Source organism: Opisthorchis viverrini (genome assembly GCF_000715545.1).
Source record: "Opisthorchis viverrini unplaced genomic scaffold opera_v5_58, whole genome shotgun sequence".
In the NCBI taxonomy this organism is placed as follows: domain Eukaryota; kingdom Metazoa; phylum Platyhelminthes; class Trematoda; order Opisthorchiida; family Opisthorchiidae; genus Opisthorchis; species Opisthorchis viverrini.
The window spans coordinates 401,677-407,406 of NW_008751716.1; positions in this window are offsets into that span (position 1 = coordinate 401,677).

Genomic DNA, 5,730 nt, shown 5'->3' on the forward strand with positions numbered 1-5,730 from the left:
GCCTATATATATATACACTATATATCTAACATATAATATATATATATAATTTAGAGTAGAAATTGCCGTCCTTACAGTGAAGCGAGTTAATAGCTGAACAATTATGGAACACATTCTCTGAACTCTATGTTCCATGGTTCAGTTTAGGACTCCCGAATCCCCGCTGATTGTGGTGAAATGACATCAGTCTATATAGCTTGTCTTCTGTTTGATTGCTTTGGATATCTTCAACCCGGAGAATTATGGACTGCTGGAATAATAAACGCTTCCAATGCTTCGCTGAATCAGCGGTACGTTAGTGAAATATACGGTCCGTGACCAGCCTTGGTAAAATATTTCCATGTAGTTACAGGTACATTATATTAAACGGTAACTTACCTTCGTTCGAACCGATGTGGACACTGCTTTGAGAGTGGGAGTGCATGGAACTTTCTGGAAGGGACCTAGGCGAGTACACGGAGCCTGAGAAGTCGTTCGGTCGAGAAACCGTCGAATCAGTACCAACAGGGTGTTGGCGGTTATGGGGCAAAGTACTGGCAGCACTTTTGCTTCTTAGTACACCGGTGGTTCTAATAAATATTGGTAGCCTTTCGGCAGTTACTGACCGTACATAGGTTATCGGCTGTCGACTAGCAGGTGACCCGGAGATGCTGGAACTTGTAATCGGAGACTCATCACTTTTCCGAGAAGGTGATGTGGGAGATTGAACTGTGTAGTCATTCATGGGCTTTACTTCGTCACTGTGGAATCGAGCGTGCATTGGACGCCTATCGTCTGGGTGCGTGTGCTTCAAAGTCATTGACAAAGGATGGAGACGTTCTGTACTCAGTGGTGAGGTTTCAGTCCTGCTGGCATGACGGCCTTTCGCATCCAGTTGTGAACGTGGTTTGGATGGTGACACTGGTGTCTCGTCCTGTAAAACAGGTGACGTGGTTGTGGACGATGTGATCCTTGTTGTTGAGGTTCTCACAGTTCGCTTGCTTCTTAGACTATTCTTGTTCAGTTTGGCTATCTCGTTGAACTGTTGTGCTATGCTCTCTGGGATACTTCCAGCTTTGCTCAGATTGTCACTGAACAAAGTTGGTTTCGATGCAAATAACCCACTGTCTGCTGAAGTGTTGGATGAGTCTGTGACACGAGATTGCTGAAGCTTGCCTACCTCCAACTGTGAATCGCTTTCACTCGCCTGTGATAAGGACCGACCTAGCTCGCGCAAAAGTGGATCAGAAAAACCTTCGGTTGTCAGTTCACACAGGGACGCTAGGTCACGATTGGCACCATCACCCGAGCGCATCGCTGCGCCACCAATTGCTAAAGGTAAATAGTAAATCTGATCACCGCTTCCCTCGTCTTTCTTTTCTGGCAATTCATCTTCCAAGATGATTTGAAAGACCTGTTCTTTCGATGGCGACTCATCGCTTTTCGAATCAGCCTGTTGGCTTTCAATTTTAATGGTTTCAGTAGGCTCACTCTGTACACCAGAGCTTGACGTTTTATTCGATCTAGTTTCGGATATATCACCCGGGTTCTTGAGGATAGTTGTCAGCAAAACTTCGGGTTCGGTCGCTCCAATGCCTGCATCGGATTCAACGTTGGGCCCGAGAGACGAGTTCCTTGCCGGATCAGACGCTGGGAATTCTAATTCTCCTGTTTCACTCACATCCATGGTCCGGTCTTCTGTGACGGCACAACCCTTGCACAATTCATCAATTGTTGTTCTGTCAGAAACCCTTTTATCCCAACTTCGTTGCTGGTTCGTTTGAAGGGTCTCAATATCGGTCATCGGCTGTCACACTTGAAACCAAATACACATAGGTCACTTGATACCATTCCATAATTAGGAAGCGAAAAATTGTTCATTTCTTTTGTGCTTGTGAAGAAGTATCTATCCTGATATTAAAACACGTTCTGTTCACAAATTATACAATGATTTGTTCACACTAACGTTGTCTGACGGACAGAAGACGAGCGAGGTTACGATCTTTGCACGAGGCGAGGTATGCACAGGACACGATAGCACATGAAACATGTGTGCCTGTTTACTTGAAGTCCTACCGACCGTAACCAGGGCTAAACTGACCGCGGCGCAACGATTTGTGTGTTTGTTCGTGTTGGACAAACACATGCAGTTCCTCCGTGGCTTGACCAACCACGGTACAAAACACAGTGCACTCGGTCTACACACCAGTTTGTCGTTGCTTCTGTGCACTAGATTCGTCAATCGGCCAGCAAATCTCCATTGGGCCGATGACATGGTTCCATGTTTTGTTGGCCGCTTCTTTGATCGAGTGCTGGCCTCAGCAACCAACCCGTTCTTCTGAGTCGGAGTAGGCTCGCGCTGTTGTGCTAGCAAATTTTTCGGGGGTAAAAAATTCCGTTGATTTGTGGTGGTGGGTTTTCACGGAAAAATTGCATTTCGGCCTCCTCTTTTTTGTGTGCCAGACAATTCACTCTACATTATTAAACCCCGCCAAGCTGTGTTCAGTGAGGAGCGTGGTGCTGCTTGACAAAGTTCTATTTCAAAGTTTATGCATGTTAACGTCGTGAAATACAGTTAGTGAAACTCTATCGTGGTTCTTGCCGGTTTACAAAAGAGTGCTTCCCAAAAAAGCAAACTGTTTAAAATGAATAAATAATAGACAGTCTTCATAAAGGAAACTACTCACAAGGTTGCTGAAAATCCGTCAACAGCCCACGACCGGTTTCGTCCTTCTTGGGGCTCATCAGGTAGGCGCAGTCCTCGAGTTTCCGTCAACCTTATGATTTTACTTGAACCCAGATTGTACTGTTTTTGAGAAATACACTCATTTGCAAATCAGTTTGGTTTTCACGGGAGACTCAATTGAATCTCTCGTTTATGATGTCCTCCAGCTGAATGTGCTGCACACAGGCCGCCTCATGATTCAGTTGGCACGATATTCGAGATATCGCAGTATATTTTCACAAAGGAAACTACTCTGAGCCCGATGAGTGGGACTTCGTCTGAGAAATCGGCACTCAAGGAGCCACTAGACAGTTGTGATATGGATTTAGGATTGAAAGATGAGCAACGCTATAGCCTTTCCAAGTGCGAGTTAATCACAATGTTGACCAGTCGCTCGTAGCTGTGTGGTCACACGTTCAAAGTGGTAGCAGAGAGGTAGAGGTCACGTGTCCGAGACCCCGAGGAGTTTCATGAGAGATGAAGTAGGTGTACAGTACTCCTTTGCTTTTCGACAGTTCAGACTTATTCAGATGGATAATGATTAAGTCAGCCTGTGAGTGTTCCAAGGATTTATCCGTTGCGATGTGAGTTAGTTTATCTGGTTTGTTTTGAGTCGGTTCATGGCGTGACAATCCGCGGATTTCTTAACATGTTCAATCGGTTCCCTGAACAACCTGCCGATGGAATTGCAGGCTATTTGGACCAATCTGCACGCAGAAAATGCATTACTGAAGTATAGATTACCAATTGAGTTAAATTCTGCGTTTGGTCAACTGAAGTGAGTTTTAGTTTCACCATCTGAAAGACCCAGAGAGTAAATGTCCCATTGTTGACTTCGTATTTTCCACGAAGCAATTCATGCCGTGTGATCATCTGTTGTCCACATTTTGGAAGAAATGGGATATAAGTCTCAACGAAAGTTGTCAAAAAATTCAGCTATTCCGAAGGTTACCAATTTCAATTGCTGGATGATTAAAAAATGTGGCTGACAATATCTGAGAACACTGACCGTGAGGAGAAAGCTCCTCAACACTCTTCAACACATACCACTAACTGACTGGCTTCAGTTTGGAGCGCATCCTTGCGGTTCTAAATCAAGGCAATGAAACTTTTGCATTCGTCGCCACTAAAATGGGCAGGACCTTTCAGTTTGAACGAGTGTTCTTTCCTAAACAGCTAGTATATTTTTGTAATCTCGCCAACTGGTTTTCGGGAGACGCGCAAAAAGTATTTATTGATATTTTCTACCAGAAAGAGATAACAGGCACTCGAACTAATTCAAAGAATCTGACAGTTCTTTGTTTCTTCGGATTTCGCTTCAATATTTATACCTTTGTCCTGTTTGAATATTAGGATCATACTCGTATCACACACACAAATATTTGACTATGGCGTCCAAACTGAAATTAGTGAGTGAAAGACTTGAACCACCTGGGATCGGCCTCTGTATTTTCGCTGAGACAATGCTTGCAAATGAAAAGCAAACTTAACGCACAATGGTTAGCCATAAGCCTAGGTAAACAAGTCCCGCCTTCACCAGGCAGGAAATACGAAAGTAGGTGTATATCGTGTGAACCGTCCTCGTAATCTGGTTATGATATAAGGATGAGAATATCAGATAATAGACTTGTTCATCCCCAGCTGTTAGGAGCAACATCCAATTTAAAGGTTCATGTACAGCAGAAGTGGAGTGAGTTTGGGCAAAATTAGCATAGTGCATGTTTGTGATCTATCAAACAAGTGACAAGTGAAACGTGTCCGTCATTTTTCGGTAGATCGGTTCAACCACGCGATGCTCAAACATATGGAGGGCTTAAGGCGTTTATCGTCCACAGTCTACATCAGACTAACAGCAGCTTGCCTTGTTACAGACCTGGGCTTTCATCGTAGTTGACATGGGACAACTCCCGGCCTATTTGAACTTACCTCGTTCTAACTCTGATTTGGAGCACTAACAACGAGGATTTCAGCGCCTCGTTGTTGGTGTGACCGTTGATATAACCACATTGTTGTAGAATGCACATAACGGTGTACGACACATACCACGATCAGAATATCTAAACTACTAGACGGTTTCCGGCGGGAAAATGCTTTTTCTTCAGATGAACAACAAAAGCACTTTCTTTTCAATAGAATTGGACCCAAAGGCCTGCTTGAATTCCACTTCGTTGAACATCTCGGATCAAGTGGTATCCTTGTTAAGTGCGCAATTTATGTGTCGAATATGGAATATCATAACCCGGAATCACCTCATCTGATCGTTTGATGTGAATGGAATAAAACAAGAGCGTAACAGTGTGGCAAATTAGCACACACAGACCTATTAACCGGCCGTATTGAAACAATGCCAGTGATGGTCGTTCTTGGAGTATGTGCAGGTATGTGGAAAGGTAATCATCAGTTACAGATCAGTCAGTGGACAAAAGTAGGAAGTTTCGGAGCAAACCAAAAGGGACGATGCGATCGTGTTATTACGCCCTCATTGCCACGGATTGATCCGAATAATATCTAAAGACTGAAGCCTTCTGTTGCTACATGGGTGTGAAAGCATACGCGTTTATCAAGTCATTAACTGTAATGATAAATCGATTTTGGGCTTGACGAGCAGGTACATAGAACTGTCCGAGAATGTAATGTTCTCTTCCTAGCCCAACAGGAGACCCAAACGTGTTTCATCTATAAGGTCATCTCTGAGACACCGTATATTAAGCAGGAATGCCAATGCGGCANCTGTGGATCTGGAACCCATTTTGAGATTCTACACCTGGGGCAGATGCATCAGAGGGAACCTGAACAAGAAAGCATGAGGCTGCGAAGGCACGTTTGGAGTGAACTCTCTAGATTGAGCCGCGTAGCTCTTCTAACGAAATGAACCTTAACGGTTCGGGGCTATGCACCATCCTGAAAGTGGACCAGGATTTTTCGACTCAGAGGATATGGTACAAACAGTGACACAGCTGGTCACCACTTTACATGTACAAATCAGAAATTTGATGTGTCAGTGATCGAATACGTGCACTCATCCC